Raw genomic sequence first — 20,997 nt, 5'->3', positions numbered from 1 at the left:
CCTTTAATAAAAATGCTTCTCACTGTGCCGTGCATATTTCCATAAAAGTCGGCAAGTTAATTTATGGCTTAAAAAAAGAAAATAAAAGGTCTATATTTAATATATGAATACTTTTTACAGTGGAAATTGGTAGTGGACAGTATTAAATGACTCCAGTGTGGAAATATGCAGGTGGTCATTAGTAGCTGACTATGAGATTTGCTGAAGATTTTGATATTAATTTTCTCGGCATGCAGTACTATATATAAATCTAACCCTGTTCCCAAATTAATTTAAATGGATGATAACATATGAATAACTCTAGGCATATGAGGTTCATTGTCTTCTCTCTCCTTTAGGGAATATATAGTTTGCCTCATTGTGAAACTCTATTTTGACTACTTTTTCACCTGACTAGTTTCTCTATTGCAAAAGAATTATTGCTTTTCTACTCATAAAGAGTGTATGGGAAACGGTACCAAAACACTTCTGGAATAAATGTGCTACAAAAAAAATCACATATCTGCTTGACTAAGTATATTAAATAAAGACCATAGAGAGAAAGGAGTAAGGTTCTAAAAGCACCTACTTCAGTTTTAATTTTTTAGTATGATTGGCTTTTTCACTTCTGATAATAGTATGTTTGGAAAATATACCCATCTTTTCTTTAAAAAGATGCAAGAATCATTTAGTGAAAAATATTTTGGAGGAAATTACTTCATCTTCGGCTCTCAGATTCGTGATTGTACCTCTCTAAGATTCTAATTTTAATCATTTTGTAGTTTGGAAAAGGAAAGATGTTTCTCCTTTTAGCACAAAATTACTTTAAACTGACTTTCACCAGAGGAAAAACATGCCACTTAAAGTCACCCAACTGAAGAAAATGAAGTCCAAACGCCCAATAAATGTTTACTTTGTTTTTAACACCTACTATACTTTGAATCCTGTCATGGTAATGTTTTATGCATTGTTGCATCTTTAGAAGCCAAAAAGAAAAAAAAGAAAAAGAAAAGAAAAAGAAAAAGAAAAAAAGCTCAATCCATTGAACTTTATGTTGACACAATTTCTCTTAACAATGAGAGTATATGGAAATGTAAAGTAGGTAAAAAAGAATGTCACGCTTAATTCAGAATTCCTTATCTGCTACTAAAACCCCAAATTGCATGTATTAATTTTGCAGCATTTGAATAATGTTCCCATTTTGTCTATTTTGTGGTACCCCCTTGAAGCACCCATTGAGTTTCTGGCTTCTCTTTAGCTCAGAAAACCATAGCAACCTCAGTCCGCACTTCTCCAACTCAGGATAGAGTTCAAGTTGTTCTCCTCAAGCCTTCTTGCCATGAAAAGCATGGGGAATCCTGATCACCAACTAGGTGTCCTAAGACTTCTTGCCACAGATAAAGGGCGGGGGAGGGGGCGCACACGCACACACACATCCTGCGTCGTTTAATTGAGAGACAGAAGGGAAAGTAACAACAGAAAAGGTAAAAGGACTTTGAGAGTTCTTTAGGTTGTTTCTGTTAGCATCTCTGAGTGTCTGGGGAACGTCGGTTTGGCGGCCACGCACTGCCCCCCACCTGCCCCCCACTCCCCCAAGGTAAGTCCTCGTCTTTATCACATTATTCCTAACGCGTTTGGATTTTTCCTCCTTTTCCAGCCCGCACGTTCACAGACGGGAGGTGGGGGAGGGAGGAGGGGGGAGAGGCGGGGCGGGAAGGTAGCCGGGTCCCTGCACCGCGCGGCTCTCATTTGCGGCGCTCCGACTCGGGCGAAGTTCTCGCGCAGCCGGCTCGCCGCGGCCGGGGCCGGTCCCGGCGGGCGGCGGCGGCGGGTGCTCGGAGCCGGGCGGGGCGGCGGCGGCGGCGCGGGGACGCGCGCTGTCTCTTTAAGGGAGCTCGGTCTGGGGTGGCGCTTTCCTCCGCGAAGGCTCCTTTGATATTAATAGTGTTGGTGTCTTGAAACTGACGTAATGCGCGGAGACTGAGGTCCTGACAAGCGATAACATTTCTGATAAAGACCCGATCTCACTGCAATCTCTAGCGTCCTCTTTTTTGGTGCTGCTGGTTTCTTCAGACCTCGCGTCCTCTCGATTGCTCTCTCGCCTTCCTATTTCTTTCTTTCTTTCTTTTTTTTTTTTAAACAAAAAACAACACCCCCTCCCCTCTCCCACCCGGCACCGGGCACATCCTTGCTCTATTTCCTTTCTCTTTCTCTCTCTCTTTCTCTCTCTCTCTCTCTCCCTCTCTCTCTCTTTTTTTTTTTAAATAAGGGTGGGGGAGTGAAAGGGGGGGAGGCAGGAAAGACCTTTTTCTCTCCCCCCCGCAATAATCCAAGATCAACTCTGCAAACAACAGAAGACGGTTCATGGCTTTGGCCGCCGCGCCACCATCTTTCGGGCTGCCGAGGGTGTTCTTGACGATTAATCAACAGGTAAGGAGGGGAGGCCCGGGCGGGCCGCGGGGCCGGGGGCCGCGGGGGGCGCGGGGGGCGCGGGCTCCCCTCGACCGGGCCCGGGGCGCCGCGACGCGAGTGCAGCGCCCGCTCGTGTGTGCGCAAAATGTGGGCGATCGCGAGCGGGGAGCCCTGGGAATTAAAAGTGACTTTCTTTGAAAAAAAAAAAAAAAAAAAAAAAAAAAAAAAAAAAAAAAAAAAAAGGCAGAGGGAGAGTGTGCGGAAAGCCAAGCGCAGGCTTCTCGGGTTTCACATGCATTTTCTTTCTTCCTTTTTGAGCGTGTGATTTCTTTCTTTCTTTCTTCTCTTCTGCTCCCTTTTCACCCCTTCCTCTCCTCCGTTTGGTGGGTCTAAGGCATCTGAGTCTTGGAAACCAGCGACTTCAAACTGCAGTAGCCCCTGGAGTCAGCAGGGTCAAGTTCAGCCGCCGGGGAGGAGGAAAAACAAATCCCCATTTGCCAAAAAAAGAAGTTTCAGGCCAGTGCCCCCTCCCCCTCGCAGCCCCACTCCCCCTCGCTGTCTCTTTCTGGCTGATTTTAATTCTCTCCTACCGGGCGCAGCGGAGGAGCTGGAGGTGGTTGGACCCGAGGGGCCGCCGCCGCCGCCACTGCAAGTTTTCTGGGGGCTCGTGACAAGCGGGGCGCAGACTAGGCACCAGCATGCAGAGTAGTAAGTTGGGCGAACTAGGGAGGGTCGGGAGGGTCTCAGAGAGGGACCTCCGTGTGGTCCCCAAAGTGGGAAAACAGCACAGGACTGCCTTTGGCTTTGAAGAGTTTGCAAATGCAGGCTTCAAACTTTTTTCCCTTAAAGGCCCAGATGGGCTCTGGAGAAGGCGGTGTCGCATCCCTTGGTGCACCCGCCTCAGAGCGGCTCAGGACAGCTTGGCCGAGGGGTCTGTGCCCTGTCCGTACCATGTGGCAGGGCCTTGCAGCCCGGGCGCTTCCTTAGGGACTGAGGAAGGGGCAGACTTCCTCTGCGATGCGGTTGATGCGCCATGTGTCGCGCGGGTCAGGGGACACTGGCCGGTGATTAAATGCCTGACAGCGGTGGGACATCCAGGCGGACAGACGCTTTGCTTTCTGTCTAGTTCCTGTTTGGGATCTAGAGAAACGCATCTTTGAAAGGCCAAGGCAAACATCGCTGTCCCTCCAAATAACTCCAGGGTTATAGGACCCCATGAATAATTTGAGGGTGAGGCGGCGGTGGGAGCTGTTTGAAGTGCAAAGCTGTTTTTGTGGCTGGGAAAGCTTTTTTGTTAGTACCTGTCTGAGATGGTGGTGTTTCCCCCTTCCCCAGGGAAGTCAGTAACTGTTTTATGGCCCCAGGACTCTAAAGCAATTTAAGTTAGAGGGTGAGAAGGACTGGTGGGTTTCAGAGGGAATCTTGGACTTATTAAATTTTAGGACGGGCTTTACTTCCCTCTATCTTTTTAGGCCTCATATTTGATGCTTTGAAAGTTTCTTGAGTAAGCCATGGATCTTAATGGTGAATCTAAATTATGGTAGAATATTCATTCTTATCCCATTTTGGAAAATCACGGCTAGAGTTTAAGCGAGGTAAGTGAGAAGCTCAGCGGAGAAGTTAAATCTGAGACAAGTTAGGCCTATTCATTGAACTTTTGTAGATTCACTGAACTTTTGTAAACACACCAGGTGAACAGGAAAGGGTCTGGGAGAGATAATAAGTACAAAAGAAAAATACAGATAGGGCCTGAGACAAAATTACAAAGAAATGATAACTCCGGGCCTGGTTGTTGGCTAAAACTTGATTGTTCAAAGCAAAAATAAAATAGGAACCTTCCAACAATTCTTCAAAGTCCTCCAGCTCTGAAGCTAAAACCTATGGATCTTGCTGGCATCATGTTACTTTCCTGCTGGTTTTAGAAAAAGTTGATCATTTAGGAAAGGCTGCCAGAGTTAAAAATGCAAGGGACAGCAAAGGAAAGTCATGCGGGCAGCCAGTTCTTGACGTGGACAAAATGAGAATGAAAGTTTCTGAACTCACTGTTGTGAAGTTTTACATGCCGCTCATTTGCTTAGAAGGCTCTCTCAGATATTCCACCAGTTAACGTATAAAAGCAAACAGGATCTAAAATCGTGTGGGCTTTTTTTTTTCTTTCCCCAAGTATGCCAGGGTTGTGAATAAATACAGGGTTTGTATGGGAAGATGAAGCGTTTCCTGTAAGTTATGATGCTGACAGGACAGTCTGGAAATGATACCAACATTTTGAGGATTTTTTTTTTTTTACCTTTAAGTGAAAGTTTATTAATGATGTGCTTAATCCTAACAAGTCAAACATATTCTTAGAGTTTCTCTGTCCTTGGACTTCATAACTTCCTTTTAAAGCTACACCTTTGGATAAAAACATCTCTAGATTCAATTTAATATACAGGGCTAGCTAGTAACATCCTAAAGTTTGGCGATTATTTCTGGATGTTAATAATGTGAAAATAAAACTCCTGAGGGGGAAATAGAGTCTTAATGCCAACATTATAACTTGATTTCTCTAAATGTGAGGCCTTCTGAAGCTTCATCAGTGCTCTGTTGGCAAAGTGTTATTTACCACCGGCAAGCTGATGTTTATGGCTTCCTGATATGTATGTTATATGTTAGGATATATATGTGTATACTGCTTTTACATACATAATAGCTAGTCTAACACTTTTAAAATAAGTGGTGGAAAGTAGCAAGTTATTAACACAATGCTTGTCACTCCTTTGAATTCTAGATGCTGTGAGGGTCTGTGCTACTATTTAGGTTTTGTCCTTTGTCTATTAAAGATAACATTAAAGGTAAGGAGAAAAGTGTCATAATAGCTGTGAAGTCTCAACTCAATTTAGAACTTAGCATTTCGATGACTAATATTTTAAATGATTTTATAAAATTTTCTGCGTACGTGTTTGAAAACCAGTTTAGGATCTGAATCAGTGTGCTAATCCTAAATGAGTTACACATACTACTACCATATTTTCAGTATTGTTTAAGTCACCTACCACTCCTGAGTTTATTCTGATTTACGTCATATAGGTCTCTTCCTATACGGAAATCTTTATTCATAAGGAAAACCTTTAAAACAGGGAAATGCATGCATCTGTAGAAAAGCAACTTTTACGATTAAGTATTTCAGTGATGGTACTATTATCACTACTATTATTAGATGTATATGTGTATGTGTGTACAGATATACAACCTACAATATGTGATTAATGATCTGTACATTTTTATGAAGAAAGCAACCAAAGAGTGTATGTTTTTTATAAACTCTTGTCTTACCTTCTTTGTTGTAAATAAACATTACTGAAAGTTTTCAGAGGACTTGCAGCAAATTGGGTTTGAACTGGAACTTTATTTCAAATCTGAAATTGGAGTAAATACTGATAACTGACCTTTAAACGTTTTTCATAACACAAATATTTTAAAATAATTATATTTTAACTTCGGTTCTTCTTTTGATAGCAACGATAGTGTAACAACACTGTGCTAATGTGTGTAAAACAAAATAGACTTTAAGAAAGTTAGGGGCAGGTGTCTATAATTGATTTAAAGGAATGATTATTTTTGTAATAAGTGATGAACTTAAAATAAAATGACTGGCTTACATTAAAACATATTCTTATGAAGATTTCTCTGGTGTGTAAAATGAAGCCATTCATTCAACAGGCTGACAACTTTCCACTTGGTATTTGCCTTTCCTTAATTTAGTTTCCGCAGGACAGCTAGTGTGGTAGTCTGCATCTGTTTTTAGCAGGCAGAGAAAACTATAAACTCAGACAGTTCTGTCCCAAATATTGCAGCTCACAAGTTACAATCAATCTGATAAAAACAGGCAAGTCTTATGGGCTCGTATTTTGTTGTTCATCCTTGCTAGGTCAAGCTTTCAGGTAATAGGTTTCTTTTTCTCCCTCTTTTGCTGATGATAACTGCTAATACCATTGATAACTAATTCTGAGTCTTGTGTACTCATTTATCATCCTTATTTACCATTTGTTGAAATTTTGGGAAATTAATGACAGCATACGTAGACTTGGTTTTACTGTGATGGCTTCTCTGTGAAAGTGACATTTATCTTTTGTTATTATACAGAAATAAGTAAATTCTTTGTTACTATCATAGTTATGTTTATGGAATTTTTGAGTCCCCCTTAGATATACTATAAAGATGCTCTTCTAGCCTTTGCCAAGTAGACATTTAATCTAATTGTTTAAGAGTACTTGTCGTGTGTGGAAAAGACTAACATACTTTGCAATTATTTACATTAAAAAATTACGTAGAGGTTTTTTTTAGTGTAATTTTAAAAATAATTTGTCTCCGGAAAGCTGTAACCTGTGGATTAAAGTAAATATGGTAAAATACCAAATCTTGTTTTATGCCATTGTTCAATAGTAAACAGTGCTGCAGAGGATATAACCACTTTTCAAAATTTATCCTCCGACGTATGTAGGGCCAAAGTCATTTGTTTGTATAAAATATTCTATCAATTATATATGACCTTTATAAATAATACCTTCAATTTTATTATTATGATCACTTTTTGAGCTGTCACAGCGCTCAGTGTTTCTCCTGTTCCTGAGAACTGAATTTGGCCTTTAGTTTGGTTTTCTGATGGACATAATAATGTAGAACTTGACTTTGGTTAGAAAGAGATCTTTGAGCTTCAGGAATCTCTGAAGTTGCAGTAGGATCTACAGATGAAAACCATTTAATTGTTAAGCATTAGTTAGGTGAGGAAACTCGACTGGTCCCTGCAGCATATAGCAGCTATTATTGTAGCGGTTTACTTTTTGCTATCCCACTTTTTTTTTTTTTTTTTTCCCTTTTCCAAGAGCACAAATCCAAAAAATAGCAAAAATAAAGGTGAAATTATCTATGTACTTCAAATTTGGAGCATCATTTGAAATCATTTTCTGATTCCAAGCTATAACTGAAAGACAAATATAACATTAAGACACCCCGAAGAAGACATTAAGGATACACTTGTCGTTCTCAAGTGTGTTTCGCTAAAAATAATAACAGAAAACTTTTAATTTTTAAAATGTTTCTAGCTGTTAAAAACCTGCAGTAAATGCTTTACAAGTGGCTAGACACCTTCCCTGGTGGTTTAGTTTATACAAGCAGGAAACTTTCTCTCCTACTCTTTCTCTCTCTCTTTCTTGTTTTCTTTAAACCAACTGACGTAATGCCAAACTTTGCTTTAAAAGAACAGACAGAAGTAATTGGTAGCTTTTAACTTTTAATAATGTTCTGGATTGGTTTTAGTGGCCAAAATGCCATTTAAAAAAAAAAAAAAAGTTCAAGTAAGAACGGGCTTGTGGCCTGAGGAAGAAAGGCTCTGTTGATGCAGTTATTTTTATTCTTGTTTTTCAATCTGTTATTAAAAATCTTTCCTGCTGAGCACTGCTGGATTTCTCCAATTGCTCTTTGTGATGTTTGGTGCATTTCAGGTTACCGTAACTTAAACAGTTTTTGGGTTTTGGGGAGAGTGGGTATTTGCGTTGCATTATTTCTTTCTTATTTGGAAAAAAAAACCCATTTGTTTTTGTTTCAATGGAGATTAATTAATTAAGGTTATCAATGGCCACAGGTCAAAGAATATGTTTATATAAAGAATGTGACACCTGTTAGCAAGAGCCTAAAATGTGGAAGTTTAAATGTGACATTAATCATTTTTATGTGCAGAGGAAGGAAAATAGATGAAACTTTACAAAAATGCATTTTTAGATTGAAAACATTAATTTTAAGGGTCAGTGCATTTCTACAGGCCGCTCTTTTTTTCTTACAATTTTAGATGATTTTTTTAACCCTATTTATCAAACAGTATTTATAGTTTCCTTTTTTTAAAAAATATAGTCATTTCTTTCTTTCTGACTTTGCACAGGCAACAACTTTCACCAGTTAAGAGACATCTTGGTGATGTTGATTGACATCAGGGCAACTTCAGAAGCTGGCAAGTAGGAAAATATTTTTAGGGGGCAAAAAGATTTGTGCCAGTGTTCCCTTCCTTGGGGAAAGACACTCCACCCAGAAATGAGGCCCTCTGCCCCATTTGGTGGGTCAGAACTAAGTACTGTCTCAACTTTTCTTTGGTGAATTGTTCCTGAGGTTTAAATCTTATGATTACTTGTCGTGGACTTTGCTTTTAACCCAAATTGTTCCTGATAGATTTTTTTTTTTTTTCCTTCCTTCCTTAGAGCACATTTAAGGAATAATATATATAGTGACAATTGTCACACAAGGAAGAGTTTAGTCTTTAAGGCATTTGTGACTATAAAAAGCATTCCGCATATTTGGGGTATTGAAGTGTTCTCTGCTTAGAAATTTGACAGTTTTGATTTACTTGTTATGCTTCTCAGTTTTTCTTGCGAGAGTTACAGACTCTAGTTCAAATCATAGGCATTCCTCTTTTGCTCATGGCTCCTTTAAAGATTTGTTTGGAAAAACTTAAGGAACTTAATGTATATGTTGTTCACATCAGCATAGTGAAAGTTTCTTGGAGTAAATCTAGATTCATTTTATTTATTACAAAGTTTTCGAACATATATTTCATGTTATGGCTGCATCTGTTAATAAATTTTTATTTAATGAATATTGTTTGTTACTACAAAACTGAGGGAAAAGCAATCAAGTTTAGCAAGAAGGAAAGAAGGCAAAGGGAGGTGTTTGGAGTTGTATTCCCTTAATATCAGCAGATTGTTTACTGGTAAGTGGTGGGGAGGGGTTGGTGGGAGGCTTTGTGGAAGATGATACCAAAAAAAAAAAAAAAAAAAATCCATCAATTGCGCATATGCTCCCCTCCCCTTAAGGTTTACTTAAACAATATGTTTCGGTTTTGCCTCAAACCATTCTGCACTACTTCTGCTCCAAGAATCCACCACTATCTTGGTTCCTGAGAGGTTAAGGATGACATTTTCTGTCGTATAATGAACAGCGGTATTATTTGAACAAAGGTAACACATTTTGATTTGTGTAATTTTTTAGTAGCTAGTCATAGAATACCTATAATATGAGAGGAGTTCTAGCAGTGTAATTGCCTGCAAATGTTTGAAGTACTCACGATAGCTTTGCTATGTTTGAATTATTGCCATTATATGTGCATGCTATTATAGGTGTTTTATATACGAAATGTACATAGACAGATAATACTCAGACACATTTTGATGGTGGAATTTAGAATGCTAACTATTAATTCTGTACTTGAAACGTGAATCTTTTAAGGAGTTAACATGACCTACATTGTGAAGTCTAAAAGTTTGAAGTGAGTATGGAGTTTAAACATAATGAATCAATTGTTATCATAATACTTATATCTGCTCTGAATTTCCTAAGGAATTTTTTTAAATGAAAAAAATTATAAATCAAAATGCCACCTTTCAGCGCATTTTAAGAAATGCTTCTGAGATCATTTTTTAAGTCTCATTTCTGTTGAGAGGAGCAGTTAAGGGACCGGACTGTTTGTGAGTATATCATTTTATGGGCTACCACTTTATAGTTTGCAATTCTATCATCTCAAAACGTTATGTGGAAATAATATGGAGCATGTAAAGACTCTGTACTATGACCCAATGCGTTTTTCCCTAGGGTGATGGATTCTGTGCGTCACCCAAATGTGATGCTATTTGCCAGGCTTGTAATACTGGTTTTGAGGGTTGCTCTATGTCCTATTTCATCAAGCAACACAATACAATAACTTTGGTATCTAAGGTAATTGACACAGTCAAAATAGGCTCTGGAAAATATTCCATATACTTTTAAGTAAGTCAGAAGTTAATGTACATATTAAATTTATTTAACATGAATAAGCAGATGATTTATTGTTAGCTATTTGTCTTCTATACTAGATAGTGTTAGAAGGAAATATATGAGTATTTACAGTTTATGTTCCATTTCTTTTTTTTTCTTTTTGAGGGGAGCATGGTTCTCTTGTTTGCATTAATAATAACCTTATCTGTTAACTACTTTGTATTCATGATAGTGAGTAGTATAGTATCATAAAAAATAGTAAGCATATTTATATTATCTACTGTATATGTCCCAAGCTTGAAAAAAGCATTAATATTATTAGTTATTAAATTGAGTATTATAGTAACCAGGAATGAATCCAGTACTGTATAAGACAATAGGTAAGACATCAACTGCTATTTAAACACTAAAAATACCTTAGCTGTAGAAAAAGAAAGATCAAAAGGATTTCAGAGCTGTTTTTACTTGTAGAATTTGGACAGAATGTATAAAGCTTACAAATCAATAAACATTAATAATATAACGTGCTTCCTGATTAGATTCTATAATACCATATGAATTGCTATTTCAGTTTCTCTATGTATCATACGGAAGATCAGGTACGTTTATAAATAGTGTAAAAATATATGGCAGAAGTTAGTTTGTGGAATCTAATTTCTCTATTACATGATACACTTCATGTACAAAGGGATCAAGCGTTACTAATCTAGTTTTAGCTTTTTCTCTCTGAGCTATGCACAAGTGCAACATATGAATTTGTGGCTTCATATTAACTAAGTGCGTACATGTACGTGCAGGATAGCTACAGTCTCACTTGCATAGAATGTTTTTACATTACAGGCACTACATGGAATTTTAACATATTACATATTTTTTGAAATGACTTTAGTCTTTGTAATGCCCATTTTAATTACTTAATGCATCCCAACACCTATTTGATGGTTAATTTAATTGTAATTTTGGTTCTGAAATGAGACCATGATAGACAAAACAAATTAAAAACCAAATTCTGCTTGTGCCTACTTTGTGATGTCATTATGTGCATATCATCTTTAGCTTTGCAAGATGTGGAAATAAGTACATCAGCCCATTTTCTCTCAATCCTATTAAGTAGCTGCTGAACATATAAAAGTTCCTAAAAGAAAGTTTTGCATTTGTTTTTGCTTTGCTTTTTGATGCCAAGTTAAGACAGGTCATATATATATTAATTTTAATCAAGGCCCCTATTACTAAATTTTTCAATACATATTCATCTCTTTGTTGTATGATTAATAATTTTTTCTCAATTATTTTTTGATATACCTTTGAGAGCTTTTAAAATGATACGTTTTGCCTGTATTCGGCTGCTGAATTTTTGTATGAGTTATTATATTTAAATTATAAATTAAAAAATATGAATGATGTTAAGCTGTCTTTAAATTAATATTGGAAGTATACCTTTTTAGAAGATTATTGCAAAATTTGCTCCTCAGTTCTGCAAACTTAGGGAAGTTTTAGAAAATAATTTGTTTTCAAGTAGTTAGTGTAAGCAGTTACACATTCAAGGATTGAAAAATTTGAAACACTATTTTCTGTAACTTATAAACAAACACTAAGAGATATTTCTCCTTTGTATTTATAATGCATTTGAATTACATTCTTTGGATGTATGATGTGGTAAATTACTGTAAGAAACCCACTGTCATCTAAACCTCAATTATAATAAACTATTTTACTCTATCCCATCACTGCTTAGTCTGTTTTTAAAGTCCCGTTTTTAAGAAAACTTGTGCTTTTGAAGGAATGCCCTGATTATTTATAACACATTTTACTTTTTCTTTTTACTTTAATAAGCTTTAAGAAAGCTGTCAGTAAGTCGATTTTAGGTCATTGGTAAAAATAATAATATACACATTTTATGTGAAAATATGTGTACACGATCTTGCATCTTCACTGTGTCTAACATTCAGCTTTTTAGTGTTACACATATTTGTATTCAGTGTTACACATACTTGTGTACATTTAGTGTTACGCATATTTGTATTTAGTGTTACATGTATTTGTGTACATTTATGTATATCATGTACTTTTTACTCCCAGAATAATTCAGTATATCACTGTTAACACATAATTATGCACATACATGTTCTTCTCACTCTCTGAACAATTCAGTGTGTCCTTGGCAATACTAACATTTTAAAAATGAGAGCAATAATGATTAGAGCTGGAAAACTGGGGGTAGATATTAGTGTTAGCAGGTTTCCCTCCTTGTAATTTTTCCCATTTTCAGTTCCTTCTTTAAAAGAGACATGTATATATGTCTGAACAGAAGGGGGACTAGGATACTGTATAATCCATGATAACATAAGGAATGGTTGCTGCATATGGCTTTATTTATATATCTCTGATATAGAAAACTTTGACCCCTTTGCCTGTTGTACTTGGGAATTTTAGATAAACCCCATTGGGGTCACACTCATCAGTTCCGGCTTTGCGTGACAAAAAGCATTCTCTAGCTTCTGGTGCGCTACTGTGCTGTTTTCCTTCAGGAGTGGAAGGTCCTGTAAGTTCATTTGGCATTTGGAAGCACAACTAGATTTCTTCCTTTTTGAAAATCCTCTGAATGGTTTTCAGAAGAGTAAGCAGAGATCATAGGCTGCGTGATGTCGTTGATTTTAGGATGCTAAAGAAAATTATGCTGAGACCAAGCATGCTTCCTCTGGTTTATTCTGCCCTGCTTGATCATCACTTTTTTCTTTTTTTCAACCTCCTACCCCTCTTCCCTCCACACTGTTTGGGGTCTAATATTTTGGTTTCTGGAGTAAGGATTTACCTTCTCAGTGGAAAAATGTGTAAGCTGCAGGATTTTTACTTACCTTTCTTTATAACTTTTCCATTTTGGGGGCAGTGTCTAAGAAGAGGAAGAAGCTTATATACTTGATTTTATTTTATTTTATTGTTTGCTATTGAGTAGGAGTTTGCTATTCCATTTCTATGAGGAAATGCATTGCATGGAATTAAATAAAGTTGTGTAGTTTTGAAACAATTACAAGCACCACCTGTGACATAGTTCTGGCTTAAAAAAAAAAAGTCAATTTTAGTTATGCAGTACTTCCACCAAACTCTCTATTCCAAGTTTATAAATATGAATTTGACCATTTGACCATGGATGATGCTTGAAAATCATGTTTTCAGGATTTAGGGCAGAAAGAATACTTAAAAGATTCTCACCATCATTATGTTTTAGATTCCCAAGAAGTAGAATGCCAAGTATCATGTTATCAACTCTTTGAGGTCTACAGTAAGGAGTTTACTTGTTTCTGGTAGCTTATAAATTCAATAACATCAGTCACAGGCTGCTTAACGTATTTATGCGTTGAGCTAGTGTAGTTCAATAAATGATTGTATTTCCATCAAGTTTAGGGAGTAACGCAAACTGGAATAGTAGCCATCTATTAAGGATAGTTCTGAGGTTTGGAATTTGTAACTGATTTTTAGGAGCTACGACAGGAATATCATAGCAGGTAGAAATACTCAGAGTGATCACCTTTTATGAAAGTTAGTTCTATCTTTCATGTCTAGGAAAATATAACTGTGAATGTTTGCTTTTTGTATGTTTTGTCTCCAAGCAGAGGAAACTGACAGTTTTATGTTTTAAGTGCCGAAAGTTGTTTTTGGCTAAGCGGTTCCAGAGTTAATCACTGGGATGTTAACTTGAATTTTTGTCTTTAAAAAGTTTTAGATTTTTAAAACGAAATATGCTTCCATTATTTCCAAACTGACACCTTGTGTTCTGGATTAGTTTTTAGAGAAATGTTTCCCAAATTCTCTTGGATTGCTTGAAGTCTATTGATTTTGAAATAATTGGTTTAGTTTTTTCTTTTAAAGCTTATCAGAAAGTAGAGGAAGTACTTTATCTTTTTGGGGTTTTCTTATTCCAGAAACCTTGTTATTGCCTATAAAATGCAAATGAATTTTGCACTTATTTTGTATTATTTTCTCTTATGTTGTTTTTTCAGAAACGTTTTGATGCATCAGAAATTGAGACATCAGTGATTTCAGTTCTCCTGTCACACCTTTTCATGATAAGATATTTTGGTCATTTCTAAAGAGTAGTTAGAGCGAAATCCTTTCATAAGTCATTTTCACTTCAACAAAACAGTGATGTTGGAAAATTATATAGTATTTTTGTGGTTAGTTGAAAACTATGAATGATGTAAAATAATATGACATTTGATTGTTTCTCATTTAGACATGATGCATTTTATATCTCAAAATTTGATGGGAGGAAAAAGAAAAAAAAAAAAACTCACAGCTTTTACCAGGTTTGAAACTAGCTTAAGATAGTTCTGTAGAATTCTCCAAAAGTGATAAAAAAAATTTAAAATACTGCCCAGACACAGGGTTAAAATTAAATCTGTATGTAGAGTGGAGACTTAATCTGACATATTTTAATGTAAAGACATTTTAGAGTAAAGAAAGCTTTCTCTGGTTTTGTCGGCTGTTTTTGTTTTTCGACGCTTTGCTTGAGATGATCGGCATGCTTAAATTGTAATTATGTATAAAGACAAATAAGCTGCTACTGTAAACAAGTAACAGCTCTGCACATACATCTTCAATACTATTAGAAAACATTTTCATTAGAGGAATAAATGCATTAGGCCCTAAGTAAATTTCAGATACCAAACTGCAAACTTAGTATCTCTAATACATTACCCATACTAGGCCCTGGAAAGTGGAATTGGTTCTGAGAGAGCTCATTATTTCTATTGCTAGTAGAATGTGTTTAACAATATTTTGGTGTCTCCACTGGTAGAAATGTGGACATTTCAACTAGCCACCCCCTTGTTTGGTTCCTGTGATGTCAGGCAAACGTTTTGCCAAAATGTTTGGTCCGATGTAATCACATCGGTGTTGTGTAATTAAGATAATGTGCTGATTTTGAATCTTGTTAACGTGTTATTTTGAAAGTGTAATTTAAAAAATTTGCCCATTTGGAATACAATAGAAGAGGCAGGATGATGTTTTTAGATTTAATTCGAAGCCTCTGTGTACAGATAAATTATGAAAAGTTCAATAGCTCTTTTCATCTTTTCCTAATGTGGGAGAATGTGGGGGTTTCTTTTCATAAACACCATTGTAAAAATAATTGATCAACTCTTTTTTTGGCAAAAGATCATGTACATATATATTAACTGACTTTCTGAACTAACAGAATGTACATTTTATTTCATTAGGTTACATTAATAAAACCATGCGCAAAAACATATAAACGGAAGAATAAATGAAATCACCTCTCTGAAGTCAGATGTAGGGTAAATGGTGTAGTCTCTGAGGTGACTCTCTTAGTTCTGTGATTTCACTGTAAGAGCTGGCCCCCATCTATTCTGCTTTGGACACATTGTGCCAAAGTGTACAATGTTCAGCTTCCCATAAAAGCCAAAAAATAAGGGTTTAGGCTTAAGAGTCTTCCAACATTCTGTTATGGAGAAATAGACCCTGGCCAAGGAAACACTTCTTTTCTCAATGGTGGAACTTTCTTCAGCTGGTCAGTCTAAAATCTGCCATTCAAGTTTGGTTTTACTTCTTTGTTTTTCTTGACTTCAGGTATGTCAGAGTGACCACTGGGTCATGTTTTATTCTGAGTGACAGAAAGGACTTGAACTACTGTCCATTCCAGCATGATCTTATTTTATAAACAAAAAAACTGAACATAAAGGTGCCTTCCCCCTACTTGGTTAAAGGACTGAACTAGAACTTGGGTGTGTTTACCATCCTCATTCATACGTCAAACACTAGATGATTTTGATGTTTGCTGAGGAAATCTCACTATTTAAGATTCATTAATCTTTACTTTTCCTTTTGCACATGGATATGAGAATAGAATTAAAATGTCATTTATTAGGATGCAGTGAGAAATGGATGATCATAATGAATCAGTTGATCCATTCACATGATTTCTTTATCAATACTTTAGATTGATGGGCATCAAATGTTTAGAAGCTGTCACAGAAAGTTAAAGAATTACTGCGAAAAATCTAGGCTCAATGCTTTGTTCAAACACCTTAGCAATAGAAATGTTGGATTCATTTAGATAAAATCTAATTGGTACTGAAAAACTGGTTATGAAAATGGTCATTAATAAGAAGCTAAGTTTGTATTACTCTTTTAGCTTAAAGCAGCTTTAACATTTATCTATATAGAGAGTAATATTTTTAAAAATAGTCCATTTGAATTAAGGATATTTTTTATCTTCCATGAAATGGATGTTTCTTTATTCATAATGCCATAGTTCCCTTGGCAGGTTGAAAAACTGTAGACAGCATCTGTGAGATTAGGCTTGAAATGTGCAATTAGTTATTAAAATCTGGCTGGAAAAACCATAAGTGGTGTTTTACATAAACTCCTCAGCATTTATAAAAAACTAATGAAAGAAAAATTAAAGAACCTCATTTATTTTAAATACTTTCCTTGTGAATCCTGTCTTTTGAATGATCAATTTCAACTTCAAATGTAGTGAAAATAATTTAAAATATACATTTAATGCCTCTATTTTTCTTTTAGAATTTCTCAACTTTCCATTTTTAGCCATGCCTCCACCATACAACATGGATGCAATTTATGTTTATTGATTACAGTTAAGCTAATTTTAATCATTTACTTTGTTGGAGTGGAAATACAGGAATAATTCTCTGTCTTCTTAGACTTCTGAGGTATTTTACCTAAATCCCTTGTTTCTTATCTTCCACACCTAATAGTTATATTGTATAGTCCAAAGGGTGAATGCCCGCATAAGTGAAATTCACACATTACAACCCCAATGCTATTGTCATTTTCACCTCTGGATATTAAAGAATTGTGGTAAATATTTCTTTAAAATCATGCAGAGAGATGTTGAACCTAAGACAGCCCCAAGCTTTTTCAGAGCACAGCTCCAGAAATGTCTTTGAAATGCTGGAAGAGGTGGAGGAGGAGGAGGTGTGTCAGACCCTGGAAACGCCTGGGCTGGTCCAGTCTGTATTTGAACCCCGTTCAGTTCATCCTGAGTCGCAGGGTGAAGAAGACATTGTACTTTCATTTGCATGGGTTTTCCTCTCTGTCTCTTAGCCAGAAGGCAGCCTTGTCTTTTTTGTTTTTGTTTCTTTAATGTTTCTTTCAAGTGAAAAGCCTTTTTTATAAATAGCTTGTAAATAGTTATTCCTTTAAATGAAACAGTTTGCTGGTGGAAAATAATCTTACTCATTCCATCAGATATAATCAATTAAATCAGAAAATTATAGAATGATCTTTAACATTAAAAGGCAATTTTAAAATGGGTTAAGGAACTATTTTGACTATTATGCTGATCATCCCACGTAAAATTTCTTTCTTGGTGTGGTGAGCGTACTATATGAAGAAAGGCTGAAAACTTCCATTATTATTACATAATCATCTAGTTTTTTTCCTTCTCGTCCTGTGGCTATTAGCAAAGTTTATTTTTCACCCAGACTGTGAATTATAATTTGTCATTCATTGTATACCTTATAGAACCAGAGGAAACTCTATCAGTGCTTATGAGCCCTAGTTTTTCTTAATGATATTGTTAGTGTTATTTATTTTTTACATAATTCTCCCCCTGTATGTAAAATAGCTCGTTTTCTTCTTTGACTTTGAGAGATTGGAACCTTTTCATGTACTCTTGGCATTGCAGATCAAAATAAGGCAACAGAGCTCTTATTCTGGGCTTTGTTTATCAGAAAGCACTGTTTTTTGGTTGGTTTTTATAACAGGTGATATCCAGAAAAGGTTTAAATGAGTTGCTATATTTTAATGTTTATTTCCACCTCTTAAGGGATTTGCCTTCCTGATAAATCAGTATACACTTAACTGTATTGAAAATGCCCTGAATCACAACTATGCTAATGTAGTCACCTACTTTGGAAAACTCCTTTTCAGACATTCTTTAAACTATTTTATAATTGTTCTCATGAGGCATATTTGTGAACACAGACTATCGTGGATATTTTATAGAAGCTAGTTAAATAGCATTATCTTCTGGTATTTGGATTATAATCCAATTGTAGACTGATTATGGACCATTCTTGGAATCTAGGAAAAGTCCAAATGCAATTCTGTAGCTTATACATGGCTAATGAAGCTGAGAGATAGATTAGGTTTTAAGCAAGGGATGGATTTTAGGTAACAACAAGTATTGAATATGGCTCCTTTGAAAATTTAGAACAAGACAAGGTAAAACAAAACAAACAGCTACTTTTTATTTATTTCCAGATGGATTTCAACTTGCAAGTGCCATGGTAAAGTCAAAACGTTGCTTGTTGAGATTTATTAATTAGAATGCTTTTAAGTCAGATACGGAGTTTGTTCTGTTTCAGATAAAAGAGAAACCTACTCAGACATAAAAATAAAAATAACCTCAGAGTAGAGAAAATATTGAATGCCCGAATCTGGGTTTCATTTCATGTGAATCTCCATTTCTCAACTAAGCGATATCTGCCAAGGCTCCTCTGTTTGTTGACATTGCTGTATTGAAGTCGCCAGTAGCCTCATGGAAGCCAGGCCCCAATGGTCTTTCCATCTGACTGCATCTCTCAGATGAATTGGATGCTGCCAGCCATTCTCTTGAGTATCTCTTCTGGCTTGGCTTCCAGGCACTGCATCTCTGCCACACTGGTTCTAGTCTGTCATTGAATGTTCTCTTAATCTATGCAATTTTCTTGGAGGATTTTATGCTTTTAGCTTTTTATCCAAATGAAATAACTTCTGAGCCTTCACCTCTAGACCTAACTTGGTTCTGAGGTCCAATATGGAACTCAGCCTCCATGAGTACTTGCTTTTAAACTTGATTATCACCATTAACTTGGCATTCAGGACCCTTCAATTTGCCCCCAATTTACCAGTTCCATCTGTACTACATCATGTGTCTGTCCTTACTGTAGTGCTTTCTAGTCCTAGAACATTCTCACACTGACTTTTGTTCATATTCTTCCCTCTTTATGAAATGCCTTCTATGCAGCCGTTACTACAGGGATTCTGCCTGTTCCTCGGTATGTTCGCCTCTATATTCTTCTACCTCTACTCATTTAGGTTAAAACATCCTCACCTTGTGCTCCCATTTATGTGTGGCTTTAGCATAGCTCATACCAGAAGCTACTGGGCATCACGAACCTGAGGAGAGTGAGAGCATACCTAATTCATTTTTGTTCCCTTTACAAATGACTTGGATGCAGTAGTTCTCAAAAGTGTTGCATTAAGTAGGAACATAGGGGAAGAACACTTTGGCTGGCAACATACACTTTCAGGTACTGAGAAAGTTGTGAAATTGGTTTGTGAGGTTTCAGCAGAAAATAAATATTACCTGGTATTGCATAAGTTATATATGTTTCTTGATTTTTGCCCTAATGTATCATTCCTAAGGTAGGATACCACTGGTTGCAACGTAGTATGTTGTATTTTGCAGTGTGCTTTCAAATCCTGCCTTTTATCGATTAATGTCATTTAGCGAAGTAGAACAGTGCCAGTGAAACTAAGGCAAAGGGGAAGCCTGAATTCATTTGAAAAATATAGGAAAAAGAGAACACAAGCAGGCTTGTACTTTACTTGTATTATATGTGAGACACTATGAACTCATCAGAGATGCAAGGTGATAAATGATGTGTCCTTAACTGAGGATAACAGCATTAGGCTCTAAGGTCATGAGTCAGAAATGTGCCTTTTTAACGTCCATGTTTTGAATATTCTCAGGCCCAAAGGTTGTATTGTGATGTTTGAGGACAATGGCTTATGTCTTGGCTTCAGGATGAAAGTTACTTGTAAGTAGGTCCAATGCTTGCATGCTGAGGGGGCAAGGGTGATTTAGACTCAGGAGATGTACCATGAATATTGATGAGTAGGGTTAGGAGCTGAGCACAACCATAGGTAATGTTGCTTTAAGATGCCCAGGTTTATGGCAGCAAGAGGATATTGTATTCCTCTTTGCTCAAATATTTTTAATATTCATGTTTCCCTGAGCGATAGCCAATCAAGTGATAACTGAATAATAGCTGCTGAGACGTTTTTCATGTTGGAACAACAATGCCTCTGAGATTTCTTTGAATGTTTGATTTTTGCTAATCATTTTTAATTTCGTCTTAAAAGCCTGGGAACAATTTTGAGGTTTAAGAATTTCTTTTTTTTTTAACTTAAAAAATTATTTTATCTGAGAATTGGGAAGTCCCTTTGATTTAACATTTAACTCTGTTAAGCAGCTAAATATTACTTTAAACAGCTCTGGAAAATTAAGCCCTGCTATTATTGTGCATTCCCAAATCTGTATGGACGTGGGACAATGAAGGAGAAATCAAGGAGAGCTATTTAATGAATTTCTTTGCTTCTAGGACAGTTCATTACTTGTAGGACTTGCACTTATCTATCCCTTCTTTAAAAACAAAACATTCCAAAGCTTCCTAGAAACCTTAGCTAACTGCATTATACCAACATGCTTTTCTGATGTCACCTTATGTCTATAAGCAACTTTACAAATCCTTTGAAAGAGATAGTTGGATTTTTAAAAGTAGTATCTGCTTTGATTTTGCAAATTAAGCGACAGTAGAAACAGTTTCACTGGATTTTTAAAAGTAATATCTGCTTGGATTTTGCAAATTAAGCGACACTAGAAACAGTTTCACTGTAGAGTACATGCTAGTTAATAAGTAGGGGTTTTTAAAATCCTCTGTACTTTTCCACAACTGAAAGGGTGCATACTTTTGGTTGAAAGTGAGTAGGCGAAATTTAGACCTGCTGTTCTGGTAGCCTTAGTGGCCATTTCATAATCCCTGATATGATTGTCCGGCTCTCCTGTTTGCTAAATGCAGA

At 36.4% G+C, this 20,997-nt stretch overlaps 1 protein-coding gene across 6 annotated transcripts in view; it reads left to right on the top strand.

The window, feature by feature from the left end:
• The first annotated feature begins 1,808 nt into the window (after window positions 1-1,808).
• Window positions 1,809-20,997, top strand: part of TRPS1 (transcriptional repressor GATA binding 1) — a 261,133-nt gene continuing 241,944 nt past the window's right edge. For 2 of the 6 annotated variants that reach the window (XM_030937672.1, XM_030937669.1), the window contains exon 1: window positions 1,810-2,409. The gene's annotated coding sequence lies outside the window, so the exon portion shown is untranslated. Of the gene's footprint in view, window positions 2,410-20,997 lie in introns of all 6 variants that reach the window. The other 4 variants (XM_030937671.1, XM_030937670.1, XM_030937667.1 and 1 more) reach the window with 3 other exon arrangements.

The sequence above is a fragment of the Rhinopithecus roxellana genome, chromosome 9 (genome assembly GCF_007565055.1).
Source record: "Rhinopithecus roxellana isolate Shanxi Qingling chromosome 9, ASM756505v1, whole genome shotgun sequence".
Lineage (NCBI taxonomy): Eukaryota > Metazoa > Chordata > Mammalia > Primates > Cercopithecidae > Rhinopithecus > Rhinopithecus roxellana.
The sequence above is the reverse complement of the archived record's forward strand: the minus strand, read 5'-3'. Positions and strand labels throughout refer to the sequence as shown.